The following is a 19,870-nucleotide window of genomic DNA, read 5'->3' as shown; positions in this document are numbered from 1 at the left end:
CCCATAGCACAGCGTAAATAATGCAATCTAATGAAATGTTATTGAAGACCATGCAAGATGCGTAGTGAAGCTTGCAATTCTGCATGCACAGATCTGTGCTTCTAGATGCTCACAGAAGCAACTCTTCCCCCAAATGCAACTCTGGGGAGCCACCAGAGCTCCTGTAGCAAAACATCCCATGCCATGTTCAGTTTATTTTACAGTGTACCTCTACTTACGAATAACTCTACTTACGAATGTTTCTACATACGAACGGAGCTCTGTCCGCCATCTTGGATGCGGTTTAGATAGGATTTTTTTCTACTTACGAATTTTTAGATAGGGTTGCTTCTACTTATGAATTTTTTCTCCCAATGCATTCCTATGGGATTCGACTTACAATTTTTTTTTTACTTACGAATGTGTGTTCGGAACGCATTAAATTCGTAAGTAGTGGCACCACTGTACTCTGTGCTTGACGGCCGGTCTCTGTTGTGGGTAGGTGACTAGGTGCAGGAGCTGATGGGGGTTCTTCACCTTTAAGAGTTATATATAGTAAAAGGCAAGATTTATTGGGTCCTCCCTAAACAGAGGTCACGTGTTGCAGTGGGACCCAGCAATCAGGCCTGGTGTTGGGTTGGGATCATTGGAGCAGCCACAACGCCCTATTGGTGGTCCCTCGAACAAGGGAGCAATTGGGCTATCGGGATGCCAATCAAAGTAGTTAGAGGGACCACTACTTAACCATTGCACATGGCCCTGAGCTTCTCTTTCGGGTTTCATAGCACCGGAACACCCACCCACCTCTCCCTATATTTAGGGCTTGCACCTTGCTATGCCATCGTGTGTCGCCTGTCGTTGGGACAGGGGCACAGCAGGAATTTCCCCCACTTGGCTGATTGGCTGGTGCCATTTGGGTTTTGCCTGCCGCGCAGCAAATTGTCACAACTTGTAATGTTGCGGATAGGCTCTGGTTCTTGCAGGATGCGTAGTCATACCTATGCGTTGGGTATTCCTGTAAGAAGGAATCCAAGGACTCATGGTTCATCTTCCCCATGCGGGGTTGTTGTGCCCTGAGCCTGAGTTCAGGGCTCATCTGGGTGGAGGCGTGGCAGACACCGCTGCCTGCCTCTGTCCCAGGTGTTCACCTGAGGCTGCCTATGCAACCACTCATTTGATTTGTAATCAATAAAGTTGTGGCCTAAATTCTGCCACAAAAAAGCACCAAAATTTGAGTCCAGTGTGAATTTATTTCTGGGACAGGTTAAAGGGTCTCCACACACAAATATGATCTGAGGAGAAGCCAGAGTATGGAACCTTGGAACATATTTTCATGCTTGGTGGGAACGCAAAATTGTTTATATGTTTTGGACCAGGGCCTTCTATATCTCATCCAAAATGGTTAAAACAACCTCTCTCACCAAACCCAGCCTTAGCCCGGCTTTCACTAAACCCAAATTCCAACCCTACTATCCAGCAGAAAGATTTGATCCCCCCCCTTTCTACTGGTAGCCATATGTCTAATGATAGCATTTCACTGGAAATCCCAGGGGGAGCTACCTCTTGAGATCTGCTTGCATAAGAGTTGGGATATAGCTAACTGGGCTTAGAAGAGTTGCAAATTGGCTTATAAAGGAAAATACCTTGATGATACCTGGTCTCCCTCTTTTCATGCATAAGGGGTGGGGAATAAAGCTCTCCCACCAGCCCCACATCCCTGTCTGTGGAGAACCTATATGGACTGCTAATGTTTTTGTTGTTGTTTAGTCGTTTAGTCGTGTCCGACTCTTCGTGACCCCATGGACCAGAGCACACGAGGCACTCCTGTCTTCCACTCCCTCCTGCAGCTTTGTCAAACTCATGTTTGTAGCTTCGAGAACACTGTCCATCCATCTCATCCTCTGTCGTCCCCTTCTCCTTGTGCCCTCAATCTTTCCCAACATCAGGGTCTTTTCCAGGGAGTCTTCTCTTCTCATGAGGTGGCCAAAGTATTGGAGCCTCAGCTTCACGATCTGTCCTTCCAGTGAGCACTCAGGGCTGATTTCCTTCAGAATGGATAGGTTTAATCTTCTTGCAGTCCATGGGACTCTCAAGAGTCTCCTCCAGCACCATAATTCAAGAGCATCAATTCTTTGGCGATCAGCCTTCTTTAAGACCATGTAAAATGACACAATAAACTTAATGCTATGTTCTTTTCTCTGTGGAGAGACTGTATTGTATAAAATTATAAAATTTGGGGGGAAAGAGTTACGTAGAAGAGGGAGTTTCAGCAAGTGTAGTTGTGTGACAAGATTGAAATTTTCTCATTGGCCCAGTTATCAAAGGTGCATGAGCCAAGTCCACTTTTCCCAGTTATGATGTAAGCTTCATGCAAGTCCATGTAATTTCGAGTTTCAGGGCTTTTTGAAGAAGCTTTGCGCAGTGCAAATTTGAGATTTTAGGGTTTCCTGAAGTATCTTAATCTCTCTCCCTTCTATTCTCTTCTACTACTAATCAATATCTTTTATATGTGCTTCCATTTCCAGCTTTTTGACTGACTTGGAGGTATCTTAACCATTGCAGAGTGCTCAGTGCTTACGAGCTCCCTATTTTGGGGAGAAGTATATACGGTACTTCTGCAAATGTTCTGTTTCAAAGACTTTTATAGAAATCAATGTCTGCAAGACTTCAGCTTTCCTGGAAGCTGCAAACCTTGTAGCTGTTTTTGCAGTGCAATTGGAATCCCCCATCTCCATGTCCATGTCAGATTTTTCTAGTGATGCTGCGCCAAATTCTAGGGCTTATCGAGACATGGATTTTGACAACTTTAGTATTCATGCAGTAGGCTAGCTCTACCTGGGAAATTAGGGTGTTCTGCCAGCTCTGATATGTGCCACAGCATTGTAAATGTGATTGAGTTCCTAAGGCAGAGTAAAACATGGGACAGGTGGCATTCTCTAACATATAAATCTGTTTAACTGCCTAACCACAATGGCTTTGTTCTACCTCCACTGTTGAAGGCAGAAGGCTCCTGAATACCAGTTGTTGGAAACCACAGGAGGTGAGAGTGTTGTTGTGCACAAGAGGCGAGATTGTGGGTTGCATTCATCCCAGGGGCATCTGGTTGGCTACTGTGAGAACAGGATGCTGGACCAGAGGGACCAAGTGGCCTGAACCAGCAGGCTATTCTTATGCTCTTAATTGTTTTGCTACAATGCACAGCAAAAATACTTCCGGATCAGTTTTATACTTTTACTAGCTTGTTATTATGACTGTTGAGGTGAGCGCAAATGGGAGCCTTGTATAAGACAATGCCTGCCATATCCAAACTGACATGCAAAGGGTTTTTACATGGGTATAACCATGTCCCCAAGTGCCACCTTTGCTTTTCTCCCCATCCAAGTGAATGGCAGCCATTCTTAACTAAAAGGAAACCTGTCAGGCAAAATTAAACGTGTTAAGAATAGGCATTATTGCTTTGTGTGCTACTAATTTAGAGAAATTTCCATTTCTCCTGGGAAGCCATTTGATATATATTTGTTTTCAATTAAATTTGCATATATACTGCTTTAAAGAGATTTGGTATATCTCTGTGTTTGGTGGTTTTCCTGAGGAGAAACGTACCCACTTCTTCTTCTTCCTTTATTTAATTTATAACTATGCGAGGGGCTCAGATTGTGGGCACATTACGAAGAGGTATTAATGTAGGCTAAATCATCACGAGCTTCCGTGCGTCAGAAAGCTAAAATCCATCTGCCTTATATCTGGGGTAGTGGAGAGAGAGCGAGAGAAAGAGAATGTTATGAGTGAGATGCAAAACCTTATAATTAAAGAAGCATGTAAATAATAATGGAAGTCATTAGTGCTATGAATTGAAAGAATGTTACAGATGCAATTGGAACATTAAAATGAAAATCCATTATGACAAAACATTCATGATACAAGGGAGTGAAAATGTGTGACTTTTATTTTAATACATGTCAGTTCTCCCCATCTCTAAGGCACCACTAGTGAAAAGTAAAAAAAAAAAAATGAAATGAAATTTAAAAATGCCCTAAACAGCTTCATCTTACGTTTTTAATACTTTTTGTTGCATGCTCCTTGGGAATTTCATTGATACACTTGAAAGAGTTTTGCACTTGTGAACCTACGATGACTTGCGGATCCAGAAAGTTTAAGATTTATTGAATGGAAGAGCAGATATGAAAAGTTTGCAAACAGAAGAGATATTGTTTTATGGCTCTGTGATTCAGTGGCATAGTGCAACATGAGGCGAAGCAGTCTTAGCTTTATTAAATCTCCTGCCTCTTTTAGATGTGCCTCCTTGGATGCTTCCTTCTTCGTCTTTAAAAAAAAAAACAAGAAATAAAAAGGAAAGGGTGGCAGGAGAGGAAGAAAATGATTTAGCAATTATGGAGGAAATTATGTGATGCTAAAATTATACCGTGTTCAGATATTTGAATGGAGGGACTTGCGCCTTGAAAGGGCTGTAATTTTAGGGTGCGAAAAAAATGTAGATAACAAAACAAAGGGAAAATTTAAATGTGTCTAATGGATAAGGCAAAGTTGGGGGGGAGCAGCAGCTGGAGGAAATTTTGAGGCAATTAGGGATAAAGGAAATGCGTTGTTGTTGAGGGCACTGAGTGATAAATAAGGCTGTTTGGCAATCAGGTTTGAGGGCCCAATGGCAGTAGAAGCTAAATATCCTTCCTTCTGTGAACTGTGTTGTGCTTTTATGCCAGTGTCCTTTGGTGCTAAGCAGATCAAAACTCGAGATTAGCAACAGTTAACTCTCTACGGAAACTCCCTTATAACAGATGAGCATGAATATGAGTCTCATGCCAAATTTAATAAGCAAAAAAGTATGAACTGACGGACAGATACCAGTCAAGTCCATCTTTGTGTTGAACTCTTTGGAATGAAGGTAGCAGGAGAAGTCAGGCGTTCTGAATGTCCTCTATGGCTACAGAATGACTAGGACAACTTAATTTGCTTGTTAGAGAAATGGGGGAAATTCTGGGAAGAATGGAAAATATTATACAACCCTAGCAAAAGGGGGAATATCTGAAATAGTAATTATCTACGGCTGGTTGACCCATGCTTACACATCATCTGATCTCTGTATATTCAGTTTCTATATACTTGGTGTTAGGTAGCCAATGCTGTGATGTAACCAGGTTTGAAAAGTTTTGTGCTCAAAGCAATGAATCATAGAATCATAGAGCTGGAAGAGACCACAAGGGCCATCCAGTCCAACCCCCTGCCAAGCAGGAAACACCATCAAAGCATCCTTGACATATGCCTGTCAAGCCTCTGCTTAAAGACCTCCAAAGAAGGAGACTCCACCACACTCCTTGGTAGCAAATTCCACTGCTGAACAGCTCTTACTGTCAGGAAGTTCTTCCTAATGTTTAGGTGGAATCTTCTTTCTTGTAGTTTGAATCCATTGCTCCGTGTCCGCTTCTCAGGAGCAGCAGAAAACAGCCTTTCTCCCTCCTCTATCCTTACATCCTTTTATATATTTGAACATGGCTATCATATCACCCCTTAACCTTTTCTTCTCCAGGCTAAACATACCCAGCTCCCTAAGCCGTTCCTCATAAGGCATCGTTTCCCGGCCTTTGACCATTTGGGTTGCCCTCTTCTGGACAATGGAAGGGGATATCTGTGATGACCCTTTCACACATTCAATATATTGTGGTTAACAATATTAAGTGATGACTATGCAAGTGTGAAGTAACAGTCTGAACAAGATTTAAAGGGCTCAGGAAAGCAATTCAAGTCACAAGGCAGGCAGGATCACCTATGTACTGGCACGTCCATAAATCAACACATATAATCCAGGCCAGAATTTGTCAGCATTGCAAAGTACATTTTCTGTTGGGTGATCCCAGTAGAATAGTCAAATAGCTCTGTATGTTTCAAGTAACCAAAGCAAGCCAGATGCTCCAAAGCCCTAGGGACATCAGAGAGTCGAAACTAGTTAAATGATTTACTGTGTTTCAGTTATATAGTAACTTAAGTTTTTAAAAAGAGGAAAGAAAGGCCTATTTTTGCAGGCAGGAATTCAAAGGAAGCCCTTTATTTGGGTTCCAGGAAGAGCTGAGAGACAAATGCAGGATGCAATGGGTGGCATCTAGAAGAATCCAGATGAAGGTGAAAAGTGGAAAAATAAAGGTGAAATATAAACAGCACTTGGGGGCAAGCAAGAATAAAAGGCAACATATGTTCAAAATTGTTTATGGGCCATATCCCCAAATGTCCACAAACAGCTTCAGAACTAAAGAAGAGACAAGTTCAAAGCAAGAAATCTCCTCTTCTCAAGAAAATAAATAAAAGGCAAATGAACAAAACTCTATAGGAAGAACACGGAGCTCACCAAAAACAAAAATGAAGCAAAGAAATGGAAGAAGTGAGCTCTTCCATGGAGTACAGTCTCTCTTTTTATCTTCTTTGACACTCTAAAGTTTCTGAAATTTTATTGGTCCTTTTCTCTCACCCCACTAAAAATCTGGTCATGGGACAGACTTGTGCAGAAACAGTTTTGTGTTGTTTTAGGGACAGACAGGAAGAGTCATGAAAGTCGCCAGTGCTGCTAGCTGCATAGAGAAACAAACCTTGTACTTTCTTCACACAAGTGTATTGTCTAAACTCATCTAAGGCCTTGTCAGCCAGCAAGAAAAACGCTTCTGCCTCTCAAGAGAGGCATCCAGGAATATTTCCATCATGAGCCAAAGTCTCTTGACCAAAGTTTTCTTCCATTCCATTCTGGGGTGATCACCTTCACCATGCACACAGGTGTATCCCCCATCCCAATTTTGCTGATTAACACCTCTTATAGCACAACCTTAACTATTTGTACTGAACTCATAAGTAAGGCCCAGTGACTTCAACTGGCCTTAATTCCGGGTAATAAAGTTTTGATAATGCAGCCCTAGTTTCCCTGGAGAAAGAAGGTGGCTTTTGGTATGACGAAGCACAGAAGCATATTCACTGGGAAGGTTCATGTTCTCACCCTAAATCCTGACTATGCATGGAGAAGAAATTCAGAGGACCCACATTCCAAAGTGGAAGCACATAATCTCCCCAAGAGTGGGAGCACATCACCATGTCCCATCATCCCCTGGGGATTTGTGCAGGATCCTCACTTTCCAGCGAAGAAGAAGAAGAAGAAGAAGAAGAAGAAGAAGAAGAAGAAGAAGAAGAAGAAGAAGAAGAAGAAGAAGAAGAAACACATCTTATACAATTATAAACATGAAAATTTTAAGGGTTTTTAAAGGATTGTTCCCTTAACATTTGTGCAGCAATGGAACAAACCAAACCCACTGAGGAACATTTATGAAAGGTTCACAAGCCATCTTAAGTCTGTTTCACCCAGTTACATATTTATATATCCCAGCTTCAGACAAGTTATGAAACTTTGATGTGGGGAAGCATCACAACCAGAGAAGGCTACAAAGCAAGCAAGCAAACACATACTTATCATGTCATAAATTGCAATGACATTTTAATGACATTTTCAAGTTGGCAAGTTGCTGAGCTGAGTCATGGAAAGGCGGTAATACTACAAGATCAGACCAGGAGTTTTTCCTCATCACACTTCTGCAGAATAGTATCACCTAAGATTATCACTGAGTTAAGGACAAATATTTGGGTCCAAATCCCCAAATCTGGTTTTTCAGCATCTGTATCAGTAACAATAACACAGGGAACTGTTAGCTGCAAACACTTTTCTTGCACAGTGCATAAATATCCCATTCTTATGGTGTCTTATAAATTGATGGTTTCAGAAAACCTAAGTACAGTTTTCATTCCAATACTTTACAGTTCTTTGGGCAGAATTCAACACCCTTTTGCAACAATAGTTAATAATACCTTGAGGAACAAACAAGAATGTTACTTCTCTAGGACCAGGGCAGAAAATAATATACTTGGTTTTCTTTCATATCAGTTCTCATTGAAGACTGATTTTATCCAGAGTTACAGTGATGACCACTATTTGAACTGCTTTGTGTTCTGCTAAGCAAACAAACAAACCAGAAGCCTTTTTGTTTCCTAGGACTAAGAGGGTAATGTTTAATATAATGCTCTAGATTAATTTTTTTATTATTGTTAAAGCCAATTATTGTTAGAGGTTCCTTGTAATCATATTGGTCTCTGGTGTGAAATACTATTGAGCAATGCTTTTTTCTTAAAAAAAAATGTTTAGTGGTACTCTCATTTTCCTATTCATATTGAAATACTGCCCCTCAATGAGGCCAAGCTTAGATTCACAAAATATTTAGGGGTATGCGTACCCCTGGGTACCCCCAGGAAAAAAAGCACTGCTATTGAGCCATTATACGGTAATTGTATGGTAGCAATGTTACATTTGTAAGCTTTTTTACCTAATAGTTTGTGTTTTAGCTAATATTATTTTTAATTAACATTTAGCTAATATCATTAACATTTAGCTAATATTATTAATAATTAACATTAAAGTATTTGTTTCTTAACTGCGTTGATCTTCCCTACAAAAATAATTCTACAAAAATTATTCAAAAAGTATGACACAGGTATTTTAAGTGCTCTCTTTTTATTGTTTTTTAAAGATGTGGCTAATGTAACAGACTTCAACTTCAAGAATTTATCTGTAGCTTGGATAAATGTTTTCTCTAGAAGTATGAATCATTCTCCCCCCCCCCGCCCCCAATATGTGGCAAATGCTTCATGGGCAAGTGTCAAATCCATGATAATGTTTATTGGAAATGGGGAATAAAATGTTTTCTGGCAAATTACCTGTGGCTAATGTAGCATGTGAATATTCCTTGATAGACACCCACAAATAAATGCCTCCATAACAAGACCTTCTTCATGTGACATTTTGCTATGCATTCACAAGGTGCAGATCATCATCATCCTTGTGGGAAGTTGTAATGCCCACAGGAACTTACATCTAGCTATGGCGACACCCTCACGAATTTGGTTCTTTCAACATACATTTATCATTTGCAGGCATGGCAGATGTTACTGCAGTCTCTATTTTATTTTATTTTTTAAAAAAGAGAGGATTCCATACTGATAAATACCATCTCGCATCACCTGGCTAACAAATTTTATTTTCAATTTCCCAATCTCAAATTCAACAATAACAAAGTTGCAAACTGACACCAGTACTTCAATGGTTGTTTCTTCTTCTGTACTTTATTACAGCACAATCACATTTGTTGAAGGAGGGAAAATACCGCGCGCGCCCCCCTATGTAACACACTCGTGTTTTGCTTTCCTAAGCTTATCTGATTTTGTTCCAATGCAAAATTTATTGTCATTTCACCAAATAGGAAAGCAAAACTACAAATACAATAAACCATAGCTGTCAACCCTCCTTTTTTTTGCAGGAAACTCCCTTATTCCAAGCCACAGCTGTCAGCCTCCCCCCCCTTTTTTTTTGCTGGAAATTCCCTTATTCCAGCGCCGTTTCCCATGTTGCTATCCTGGATTGTTAGATATACCATAGACCAGGCATCCCCAAACTTCGGCCCTCCAGATGTTTTGGACTACAATTCCCATCTTCCCCGACGACTGGTCCTCTTAGCTAGGGATCATGGGAGTTGTAGGCCAAAACATCTGGAGGGCTGCAATTTGGGGGTGCCTGCCGTAGACTGTCCCCGGGACAAGTGAGGCTGCTGCTGATCCCTTATTTTCAAATCCGAAAGTTGACAGCTATGCAATAAACAGTCATTAACCCATTATGTATTTTATTAGAGAACTCTTTAACTGAACTTTAGAAGAAGAAGAAGAAACTTAAGAGAGAATCAGAGTCATCTTGCATAGCACACTTGGGGGCTGGATCTAAACACATCAAAAAAGTGTTTCAGGAAAATGCATTGTAAACCTGAAAGTGGGACATCACATTGGCGAAAGATGGAACTCCACAGCGCCATCTGGTGCCACAGCATTTTAACGCATATAAAACACTTTTTATTTACTAATGTAGCTGAGTCCTGGGTTGTTTTATTCATCTGTAAAGTGACATTTTGAAACTTTGAGAAATTATCTTTAAAATTATATAGACCATGTTAACTATATATGAAACTGAAAAATGAGACTGTAGGTTGTCGTTTTCATGGAATTACCACATATACTATATATATATATATATGGGGTCACGAAGAGTCGGACACGACTAAACGACTAAACAACAACAACATATATATATATATATGTGTGTGTGTGTGTGTGTGTGTGTGTGTGTGTTCAAAGAGCTTTGAATACATTATTTTGGTCAATTCTTACAATTGTAAAGTAATTTTTTATAATCCTTTAGAGAAGATAATTATTAATTGTCACTGTAATGTCGCTGTGCTATCGATGTTGCAAGACAGTGCTTTTACCTAAATCTAGCTAGTGAAATAATGGATGAGACAAGATTTTAATTATATTTTTTTAATTGCATTTTGGTCTTCAAGTTGACTACATAGCATTTGACAACATCAGTCCCTCATTAATGTTAGGCTTCTCTGCCTTGCATGTCATCCTCCTTTAGAATAGCTTTGTGTGTGTGTGCTTATGTATGCTTTGAAGCATAAAAATAGCCAGCAGAAAAAGAGTTATGCAGCTCCTTGCACTCACTACTGTTCTGCTAAAAATTGTAGGTACTGGATTCATTAAATGCATTTTTGTGTGATGTGTAGTTTGCCTCCAAATTTTCCTAGTGGTGATGTTTTATTATGATCCGACAGAGCAATAAAAAATAAGTTTGTAAGCTTTTTATTGATTAATTAAAAATTAGGGCAACAGAGTGCAATCAGTTTGGGCAATCAATCACTGAAAGTGTGAATGGCAATTAGATTTGCCCTGTGAAGTTATAATTGAAGCGGACCTTAATAAAAGACTCTTGGACTACAGAAGCATCCCTGATAGGTGCCCACCCAGACTCTGATTAAAGGCTTCTGACAAAGGAGAACCCACCACCACCTTTGGCAGTCTGTTCCACTGCTCCTTGTACTGTCAGGAAGATCATCTAGATGTTTAGTATACATTTTCTATACATATAATTTTGAACCAATTCATTCATCCTACCCTCGTGAGCAACAGAAAACAAATCTGCTCATTGACCTAAGTGACATCGCTTCAAATCTTTGAAGATGATCTTCATAATCCATGCGCACCCCCCTCCCCATCCAGTTCCTTCTGCCTTTTCTCATAGGACTTCGTATCCAAGTATCTCACCATATTCCAAGTTGTCAGCTGTGGTGCCCAGAACTGGACACATTACTCCAGGTAAGATCTGGCCAAAGCAGAATGGATTAGTACAGTACCATTACTTCTTGTTATAAGGGATACTATTATTCCTCTACACTGTTGATGCAGTCGAGAATTGCATTAGCCCTTTCAGCTACTGCAGGCACCCCCAAACTTCGGCCCTCCAGATGTTTTGGCCTACAATTCCCATCACCCCTGACCACTGGTCCTGTTAGCTAGGGATCATGGGAGTTGTAGGCCAAAACATCTGGAGGGCCGCAGTTTGGGGATGCCTGAGTTACTGTGTTGTAGTGCTGACTCATGTTTAGCTTGTAGTCTATTGAAACCCCTAGATCCTTTTCCACATCTACTGCTGTCAAAACTCATCTTGTATTTGTACATCTGATTCTTCCTACCTAAATACAGATCTTTAATTTATCTCTTTCAAATTCATGCAATTAGTTTTTGACCCAGTGCTGCATTCTGTCCAAACCACCTTGAACCTTGTTCCTATATTCCAAGACAGGGGTTCCCAAACTGTGGTCCATAGATCAGTAGGAGTTCATGAATTTCATTCAGGTGGTCCACAGTGTGTATGTGGATTTGCGTTCGAATATGAGAGATGGCATGTCCACCACATTAAATATTCACTGCTTCTTTTATTTATTATGTTGCCTTTTAAAGGTAAAGGGAAAGGGAAAGGGACCCCTGACCATTAGGTCCAGTCGCGGACGACTCTGGGGTTGCGGTGCTCATCTCGCTTTACTATTGCACTGCAATTTTAATTCTATAGAATACAATAAAATAGAAAAGAAATAAAATGAGCAATAAAAGTGCATTTTAAATCATTGCTACAATTGGCAAAAAAAATCTCTACATGGTCCAAGACTCACAGCAATTTTCAAGTGGTCTCTTGCGGGGGAAGTTTGGGAACCACTGTTCTAAGATATTGGATACCCCAATCCAGTTTGGTGTCCTCTGCACAGTCCATCTCAGTTCTGCTCTCTCACACCCAACCACCTTTTCCTGCTGCTGCTTCCCATAAGAACACAAAAGATCCAGTATGGAGAAAGAAATGTCAGTGGCATTATCAGGGCAAGAGTTTGAGTGCGGAGGTCCAGAATCCCATTCAGCAGAAGTTTTTATTATAATCATTTATTACTTTATATACCACTTATACACCAAAATGGCTTCTAAGTTGTTTGCAACAATAACATAAAACCATAATTAAACTACACAGTAACAACACACCCTCAACTAAAATATACAATAAAACAATTAAAAAGCATATGAATTACAACTGTTGAAAAACAGTTAAAACCATCAAATCACAAGTTCAATGGAATGCCGGTGGAATGCCAATACTGATGTGGCCTCTCTTATTTCAGCAGGGTGTCAGCAGTGAAAAAGGCCAGCTCCATGTTATCACAAGCATAATCAGGCTGTGGCAAAACTAACCAGGTTCCATTATTAGCCAATTGCCATGCCCTTACTGGACATGGAAGAAGACTACTTGTTTTGGATAACCTGGTCCAGAGTTATTTAGGGCTTTGCATGCAAGTAGCCAAACCTTTAAATTGTCTCGTGGTGAAGAAGAAGCCAGTGCAGATCCCTTAGGAAGGTGCACAAAATAAGCAATCATTTTAAAAGAAGTGAAAATATCGTCCAAAGGGCTCTCCGGTGATGCCATGAAGTCCATAGTCTAAAATTACTACTACTAGGGGGAGTAGGTAGCAGGTGAAGAATGATACCCTTAAACTGGGAAATTATGTTATTATGTGAATGTATTTTCCCACAGTGATGCTTGTAGCCTCAGGGACAGGAGGGGGTAGCAGGCTGAGGAGGGCTACTCACAACATTGTTTATGGCCACTTCTTTGCTGCCGTTTACCCACAGGAACAAGCCTCCTCAGGAGGTACATTAGTATAGGTCACTTTTGGTGTAGTTGGCTGAAAGCCTCCAATCACTTGAGGTGTATACCAATAGTTTGCTAATCCACACTCTGTTGGGGTCATTCTTGTACAAGACTGTTTGAAAGACAGGTGTTGACTTCCAAGAATCCCACAGGGAGATTCCAGGGATTTAGAAAAAGAAAAAAGAAAAACCTTCATAAAGGATGTAATTGCAACCTCCTACTGCATTTATGTAGTTTTATTTTCATTTGTGGGTCTGGATCTCCTGCAGTTTTTCTCAGCTTTGAAAAGCTGTGATCCTTCCCAAAACACACAATTGTAATATGCAAATGTGTACATGCGCATACACACACTTACATTTTACCTATTTATTTTTTAGCAAACTTAAGAGCTATCAGAAACATACATTTCCTTCTGATTCATCTGGGCAGAATAGGGTGAAAGCATTTCCTTACCTTAGTGTATGCAATATGCCTGTTTCCTCTTTCTCATTGATGTGATGGGTTTAATAACTGCAGCTAGTGGCATTAAACGTTTCTGCCTCCTTTCCGATTATTCTAGTGGGGTGTGTTGGTGTGACAAGGCACTCACTAAAACATGCCGTTTCCCAGCAGCTGGCTCTCTGGGACTGCTGGAAATGATCTATAGCAATTAGATCTGGGTCTGCAAAAGCTATAATTTTGTTACATATTAATATCCACCTAGCAAAAAAAGAGGTGAATGCCCTTCCTTGGCTGGGCAAAGAACGAGAGCTCTGGATTTATTCAGCTGGGCAAATAAGTGGTGCATCAGCAAGATGAGCGCCAATTATCACATTTTCATATCGTGTGTCAGGTTTGCGCCACAGCAACATGCTTAAAAGAAACAGGACTGAAGCCAGGTACTGAGACAATGGAGGGATGGAAGGACTGACGATGAGACTGCCAGTCGAAAACTTCAGAAATAAGGGAACACCGAGGAACTGCCCTATTTGTTGCCTCTTCAGGATCTGTGGATTTGGAATATTTCAAAACAAGGCATGCTCATTCCATCCTGCTCAGATTCTCTGCCTTCTATCTGTGTTGTTAAGGGCTCAGCCCTTCACACACAGAGAGATTCATGCAAACATGTGCAACCACCCACATCTTGCATCTCTAGGGTGGCCAGGTGGTTTTCGCCGCCCTCCCCAAGCCATCAGCAGCCCTGTGGGACTCTAGTGCTTGGATCTGTGGGCTGCTATGCAAGGGCTGCCAAAATAAAGAGCATCCGTTTTAAAACAGGGCACACAGAGAAATGTAAATTATTCCCCAAATGAATCTTTTTTTTCGGGGGGGGCGGACTTCATACAGCATCTCCCCCACAACCCTGCTTAAAACTTAACTGCTGAGGTAAAGCAAAACCCTGTAGTGGTGTTGTGGTCGTTTTTTAAAAAACCGCAATACATAACAACAACTCTAGATTTGAATTGTTGGGGGCATATTTGGGGGATGGAAAAAAAATTGCCAGAGATTAATGAAGCTTCCCCTTATTAGCGTTGTTCGTGTGCTTTTGTGTCTCACAGCTACAGGCTGAGGATGGGCGGGAGCGAGCGCTGGGGGGGACGGGGGGCGCATGGCGAATGGATGACACAACGTGCCGGCAAAAAAAAAAACCACACACACACACACACACACCCCACACACATTTATGAGGCAGCCAGGAGCCCGCCGTGCCGTAAGCGCGCCTCTGCTCGTGGAGTTAGGGAGCAGGAGGGGAGAGGCCAGCAGGCAGCCGCTGCCGCCCCGTGATAAAGGCGGCGGCAGAGTCAGCAGCTCTCCCGCTGCTGTTGCCGCTGCCGCCGCCGGCGGGGCTGTGCGAGCAGAATGAGCGGGAGCTGCGCGAGAGGCGCTAAGAGCCGAGCCGGCGAGGAGGGCGAGCGCCTGGCACGTTGTCTCCGGTGGGCCGCGTGGGCGGGGAGAGGCGAGGCTGAGGGGGAAGAAGAAGAAGAAGGGGAGGCAGCAGCAGCAGCAGCCAGTGCTAGTTGAACGGAGGGGACGACGGGGCGGCGGCAGCAGCAGCAGCAGGGCGGAGGAGGACGCAGAGCCCGCCAGCCGCCGAAGGGTTGGGCCACAGGCTGAGGCAGCAGCGCGCGAGGGGAGGGGTGGGAGACGGGCAGAAATAGAGGCGGCCGACACGGCGTGAGGAGGAAACCGACCGGAGGCGGCGGCAGCGGCAGAAGGGCAGGATTCGTGAGGGGAAGGAAAGGGAAGGCGGGCGGCTCAGTCTGAGGGGAAGGGGAACGGGGGCAGAGCGGGAGAAGGCGGGCTGCGCGGCGGGGCGTGAGGGAGCCCAGCGGCCGAGACAATAAAGGCGAAGTTCCGAGGGGAGGCGGAAGGGGCGCGGGGCGTGGAGGAGCCATGCAGCCGGGGAAGTGAGTGAGAGAGAGGCGAGAGAGCGAGGAAGAGGAGGAGGAAGAGGAAGGAGGAGGAGGAGGAGGAGGAGGAGGAGTAGACCATGCCTTCCAGGAAAGCAGGCGTTGCGCTGTAGCAGCGCCCTGCTCTGCAGAGCCCGAGCAGCCCCAAACTCCGCCAAGAAGCCGGAGCTCCCCGCAGCCGGTGTCGTGTCCATTGCAGGTAAACGCGAAGCGACCTTCCCCTCCCCGCTAACCCCCCTCCCCACCCGCCTACGCGTGGGCGTGTGCGCGTGTTTTCGTTGCCTTCGCATCCGCCTCTTGTCTTGCTTGTCCCGTCGCCGAAGCCTCTCGCGCGTCTGCGATCGATCAGCGCAGGGAAGCAGCAGGCAGGGTGGGTCTAGCGCGGCCAGATGGTTGTGTGGAGCGAGTCAGGGGCTGATGCGTGGCTTGTGTGCTTGCTTTCGGAGGGATCTGAGGTGGTAGCGAATGGTGGTTGGGCTGAGCATTTGCTCGCAGGGAGTTCTTCTGCCCAGGTCTACACGAGGTTCCGGAAGATGCCTTTTCCACTCAGGGGGCTTGTGGGTTGTGGGGTGTCAACATCAACCTTGTATCTGTTGTGTTTTGTTGTTTTTTTAAAAGGTGGGCTGGGTTTCCTAGGGAAAATAAATACAGGCAGGCGCTGAGAAAGTTTCCCCACTGAGCCACGATCCTCTCTGCCAAATATACATGCCACACAGACACGCGTCTCGCATGTTGTTATTAACGTGCTGCTTCATTTCTCCCTTTCCACTTGCGCAGTAAATAACAGATGGCGGATAATTTAGGAGTAAGGTTGGAAGGGGCTGGCAGAATTGCTAGTGATGGGGAAATGGTACAGGTTTGGGTAGGTGGCTTGAAATCTGTTGAAAGCATTGCTTGCCTGATAAGATTCAGAACGCGTTGGCAACATGGGAGCATTCTCAAAATGACAGTTCAAGATATCCCACCCTCACGCCAGAGATTAGATCCCAGATGATAGGACAATGGAGTTGGAGAAGCATGGTAATTTCAGCTGTCTTTTGCCATTATGATTATCTGAATACAGTATTTACTTAGCAGCAGTGGTTTCCAGATAGTGTGTAAAAGAAGGGGGGGGGGGGAGATAAAGCATAAAACTTTCTTAAAATTGTCAGAAAGACAGTAAAGCATCTTGTATTGTTTTCAGGTATTCCTAAGGCTTAGCTGCTGTGTTTTGATTTGGTAGAAAGTAGTAGCCTACATTTGGGTTAGCATCCATATGATGCCATGGAAGAAACAGCTTTGCAGCTTCTGTATCTCATTTAAGTACTGTATCTGAAATTAAAAGTGAGCTGTCTGAACTCTGCAGTGTTCATTGCTTGCAGTTACTTCATTGCTATTATGTTGCACTTTTATCTGAACATTTGTATCCTCCAGATGCTTTGTTTTCTTGGGGATAAACAAAGCATGGGTTCATTTCACTATTCTGTTGTACAACCAGGTTTATGTTGAGAACAACAACTTCTTCTTCTTCTTCTTCTTCTTCTTCTTCTTCTTCTTCTTCTTCTTCTTCTTTGTGAAAAGTACCATTTCGTCCAGACCTCTGTGAGCCAGAAGCATTTTTCTGAACTGCACGCTTTCTCATTTTCTGCTGCTGTGTTTAAATCCATCAGTGTTACAACTGTCCATATTGTGTAAGGCAACAAGAGAAGAGACTTATATTGTTTTATGACTAACTGGATTGGCTTGTCTGATGTGCTGTACATTTTTTAAAAAAAAGAGTTTAAAATTATATGTTGCTTTAAGTATAAGAATGGTAAAATTTGTGTTTTGTGTTTGTTTTTTTTGCTTTTTTTATCTGCATTGCTTAAAAAATTAACTGAATACTGTTCTTCTGAAGAGAGTTCATCATGGATTGAGGCAAGCTGCAATGTGCAATTAAGGCTTGCAAATACGTAACTAATCTTACATTGACTTTGCTCTCAGTTTCCAACTGAGCCTGGTTACCTTGAGAACTGTAGCACTAGCGTCGTTAGAGCATGCTCCACTTGGGAGTTCGGGTGTGTTCTATTTGTAACACTACTTAATGAAGAAGCATCTCAGTCTGCTATAAAGAAGCATAATGGAAGAGGAGAGCAATGATTGGCTATGGCTACTGGGGGGAAAAAAGAAAAAGATTGCAAAGGTAAAAGCGGTCTGCGGGTTGTGGTGAATCATCATTCCCAATTCCATTTATGTTAATATGCTAGGCAGTATTAAGGCAGTATATATTTAACAAATATTTTCAGTGGTTGGGGAAAGTGTGTGGGATAACTTAAATGAAAGATATTTTGAAGTTGTAATGGAAAGTTGTTGCTCCATCTGGGTTATTTTATTTTGTACAAACATATATTAACACTGTTTATTTCCCCCAAATTTTGCTAACAAATATTTTCTGGAATAGCATGTTAAATAATTTTGTTAATAAAGGCAATTCTATATGTCTTAATTGCACTATCATGCACTATTGTGCTATCATGCTATGGTTGTGCAAGACTTTGAAGTTTATTCAATTTCTGTCGTTCATAATCATTGCTTCTGGTATTCGCAGAAGGTAACAGCGGCAAACCATTGGTGGTATTGATGGATTAAACAAAATGCAAATTGTAAATTTGCATGGAGGGTCAACATAATGACATGTGTGCACATTGCTAGAGTATCATTTCATAAATCTGATGCATGCATCTGAAGTATTTTCAGAAGTTCTGTCTGTTGTATAAATAGGCTAGTCTGTTTCATGTAAAAACGTTTTTGTTCTGTACCTAAAGTATTATAACTGTTTATTCTACATAATGTTTAACATTTCAGTACTGTGGACCAGTGAGCTAATGTGCATCTTAAGTTGTGTGAGTAAATCCTTGTTGACTAAATCTGGATTAAGTGACATAAATAAGCATTACCTGTCTAAGTCAAGTTTGGAAGTGTGATGGGTGCTTACTTGAAATAAAGTGTTAGCTAATTAAATGGGGCTTACTCCCTATTTGTGATAGTAACTCACTCTTCTGCAATATGAAGCGTGTGTGTGCTCACAAGACTATTAGTGTTTGTACATTACAGGGCAGTCCTAAACCTTGGGTATCTGCAGATACGATTCAGGTGAAAAGATATAAAACAGATAAGAAAATTGCATATGGAAGAGACATTGGGATTTGACTGGGTAATTCCAGAGTAGCCAAATGGGACAAATAATTACTTGTCTCAAATCACCAAATACATTGTTTTCAGATAACACATTAACACATTTCCATTTGCCCAGGCATAAGGATGTATCCATTTTTGGAGGACTGGCTAGTTTATACAGTATTTACTACAAATTGTGTAGAGAATGAGTTTTAGATCTTTTAAACTATTGTCGGTGATTGTCAAGGAGAAAGAAGCTACCATATGTTATTCTTACCCATCCCTTCCAAAATGGGCAATTACGCTAAAAGGAAGGAGACACGTCCTTGTGTTAACTGGGAACAATGAGAACAGCTTAGTTACAGAAGGGTGTCTGTCATTGTTCTAGAATGTGACCTGAACAGCCCAGGTTTGGAAATTTGCTATGGGCACCAATGTGCCAGAAAATGCCATAAAGTCTAGGAGCTATTAATGTGTGACAAGGTTATCTGACTTTGCAATAGGTTAGTTGTGTCATATTTTATGCACACCTAGGTCAACAGCAATGGACAAAAAAAATCTACTTAAACAATGTGAAATGTAATTTTGGCAGTTCTTTTCATTGGATCAAGAACTGAACTTTCTGGGAGTTTGCTAAATGAGTAGCAGTAAGTCTAGATAGGTAACACAATTTGATGCCCCCCCTTTCTTACTAATGCAAAGAGACCAACTAAGTTTGTCATAGGTATGAGCTTTCGTGTGCATGCACAATTCTTCAGACCAACACAGCTACCTACCTGTAATGCAAAGAATGAGAGGACAGAAGCAAAATAACTACATAATATTCAGACATATTTTTCATTGTTTTAGATTGGAACTATAGGTTTAAGAGGAATCCTGCTTAGACTTATTTTTCAGAGAAAGTGCACAATTCAAAAAATTTTTGCCTGACATTATGCCCAAAGAGTAGGTGATCTGGACTATAAATGGTTTCTGCACCATGTAAGAACAGATGAGTGGTCTTGCAGGATCAAATCAAAACCCTTCTAGTCCAATATTCTCTTTCTAATAGTGGCCAGCCAGATATTTCAGGAACCAAAGCAGGGTATGAAAGTGATAGCCATGTCCTTTAGTGTTCTTCCACATTTATGTGTGCAAAATTACACTGCTTCTGAACATGGAGATGCAATTTAACTATCATGGCTTATATAGATGATATTAGTGTGAAATATTGTAAGATGCAATGAGCTTGGAAATCTATGAGCCACTT

General features: G+C 41.9%; 1 protein-coding gene across 7 annotated transcripts in view; it reads left to right on the top strand.

Moving 5' to 3' along the window:
- ARPP21 (cAMP regulated phosphoprotein 21) overlaps positions 1–19,870 on the top strand; it is a 228,825-nt gene that overhangs the window by 52,858 nt on the left and 156,097 nt on the right. For 2 of the 7 annotated variants that reach the window (XM_088654179.1, XM_035129798.3), the window contains exon 1: positions 14,801–15,685. The exons of the other annotated variants lie outside the window; for them this stretch is intronic. The gene's annotated coding sequence lies outside the window, so the exon portion shown is untranslated. Of the gene's footprint in view, positions 1–14,800; positions 15,686–19,870 lie in introns of those variants that run through there. 7 annotated transcript variants of the gene reach the window in all.

Source organism: Zootoca vivipara, chromosome 11, assembly GCF_965207765.1.
Source record: "Zootoca vivipara chromosome 11, rZooViv2.hap1.1, whole genome shotgun sequence".
In the NCBI taxonomy this organism is placed as follows: Eukaryota; Metazoa; Chordata; class Lepidosauria; order Squamata; family Lacertidae; genus Zootoca; species Zootoca vivipara.
The sequence above is the reverse complement of the archived record's forward strand: the minus strand, read 5'-3'. Positions and strand labels throughout refer to the sequence as shown.